Genomic DNA, 2664 nt, shown 5'->3' on the forward strand with positions numbered 1-2664 from the left:
AGGTAAGCTTCAATCTTCAAATTGGAAGGTCAGCCGTCATTACTGACTATTAATGACCTGAGTGCGCAGAAGCGTAAAACACACACACACACACACACACACACACACACACACACAAAACCCCAAACCTAATCAGAACCTAAGTAGACCTATCTTCCTACCGGAGGGGGTGACAATGAGAAAGAACATGTATACATATTCCCTCCCACCGTCACTCGCAGCGTCCCTCCAGAGGAAAAAAAAAAAGGGGGACTAAACTGTGATCTTGTTCAGCTCCCTCTTGAAAGCTACCAAGGAGGGAGCCTCTGCTGCTGTTGCAGGCAGGGAGTTCCAGGCGGGGATGGTTGATGGGAAAAAAACTGTATTTATAAGGGTCAGAGGAGGAGCTAAGATGGACAAATTTGTGTCGATGATTTGATCTTGTTTTGCTGGATCCTTTCTTGAGAAATTTGTCTGGAGGGATGTCTACAATGCCATTGACCATTTTATACATTAGGGTTAGCCTTTGTCTGTTCCGCCGTGATTCGAGGGATTCCCATTCTAGTTCTTGCAGCATGGGTGTTACGCTGCTGGTCCACCCATAGTCGTTGTGTACATAACGTGCTGCTCTTCTTTGCACCATTTCAATCTTGTTCTTTTGGCCTTCTTTGTACGGGCTCCAGACAGATGAGCAATACTCCAGGTGCGGGCGTACGAGAGTTTGGTAGGCGTTGGCTTTGGTGGTTTTATTGGATGTTTTTAGATTCCTTTTTAGGAAGCCTACCATGCTGTTGGCTTTATTGGTGACTCTTGTAACATGTTCTTTCCAGTTTAGATCATTTCTTATGTCGACGCCGAGATATTTTGCGCTGTCAACGTGCTCGAGGGTGTGTCCTTTTACTTTGTAGTTGTAGCTGATGGGGTTCCTTGATGTTGTACAGGTAAGAACATTACATTTTAGCAATTAGCACCACTTGAAACAACAACAAAAAATCTGTCGACTGTGGGATCGACATGCTGCCTTGAAACAACATGACTGACACTGAAAATACTGAAAGGTCGGAGGAAAGATGAGACTACCCCAAAACAAACAAACAAAAAAATTAAATAAGGAACGTGTGTGTGTGTGTGTGCGTGTGTGTGTGTGTGTGTGTGTGTGTGTGTGTGTGTGTGTGTGTGTGTGAGCCTGTACATGTACAAGTTCTTATATTGATATGCACATCTGTATGTGTCCAAAATAAGTTCTATTGTATTTGTGTTTGTATAATTATTACAAAAAATCTGATGCGCCAGAGAGACGTACGAGACGTCCTACACACCCGAGTGATGCCCAGCGCGGAGTGTCATACTGACCACCGCCTCGTCCGCAGCAAGCTCAGGCTCCACTTCAAGCCCAAACCAAAGAAAGGAGGAGCTCCTAGGAAGAAATTCCAGGTCGGCAACTTTCAGTCAGCTGAAGTGAAAGCTGAATTCCAGGCGAAGCTTCAGGACAAACTTGAAGACCCCAGTTGCCCCACAGACCCCTCTCCAGAAGCACTATGGGCACAGCTGAAATCAGCCATCCTGCAGTCCTCTGAAGAAGTCCTAGGGTTCTCGTCGAAAAAGAACAAGGACTGGTTTGACGAAAACAACCAGGAGATCCAAGAATTGCTGGCGAAGAAGAGATCAGCCCACCAGGCTCACCTTGCACAACCGTCTTGTCCGGTGAAGAAAGCAACCTTCCGGCTCATATGCAGCAACCTCCAGCGCAAGCTTCGTGAGATTCAAAATGGGTGGTGGACCAACCTGGCAGAGAGGGCTCAGCTTTGTGCAGACACTGGTGACTACCGGGGCTTATACGAAGCCTTGAAGGCGGTGTACGGTCCCTCATACCAGGTCCAGAGTCCTTTGCGCAGCGCAGACGGCCAGGCGCTCTTCACAGACAAGACGTCGATCCTGAACAGGTGGTCGGAACATTTCCAGGCCCTCTTCAGCGCCAACCGCACGGTTCAAGACTCGGCAATTCTCCGCATCCCACAACAGCCAGTGAAATTACAACTGGACGAGCTACCAACCCTAGAAGAGACTGTCAAGGCCATTGAACAGCTGAAATGTGGCAAGGCAGCAGGGGTTGACGGAATTCCGCCGGAGGTGTGGAAGAATGGAGGCCCAGCACTACACTCCAAACTCCACAACCTCTTTGTCTGCTGCTGGGAGCAAGGCAAACTACCACAGGACCTCCGTGACGCAGTCATCATCACCCTGTATAAAAACAAGGGAGAAAAGTCGGACTGCTCCAACTACAGGGGGATAACTCTGCTCTCCATCGCAGGCAAGATCCTCGCCAGAGTCCTCCTAAATCGGCTGGTGCCTACTATCGCCGAAGAACATCTCCCAGAGAGTCAGTGTGGCTTTAGAGCCAACAGAGGCACCACTGACATGGTCTTCGTTCTCAGACAGCTACAAGAAAAATGTCGGGAACAGAACAAAGGACTGTATGCGACATTCGTCGATCTCACGAAAGCTTTCGACACCGTGAGCAGAAAAGGTCTGTGGGAGATCATGAAACGTCTAGGATGCCCCCCAAAATTCCTCAGCATGGTCATCCAACTACATGAGGAACAGCGTGGACAGGTCAGACACAGCAACGACCTTTCGGAGCCCTTCCCAATTGGAAATGGAGTGAAACAAGGTTGTGTCCTCGCG

This window comes from Babylonia areolata, chromosome 10 (genome assembly GCF_041734735.1).
Source record: "Babylonia areolata isolate BAREFJ2019XMU chromosome 10, ASM4173473v1, whole genome shotgun sequence".
Lineage (NCBI taxonomy): Eukaryota > Metazoa > Mollusca > Gastropoda > Neogastropoda > Buccinidae > Babylonia > Babylonia areolata.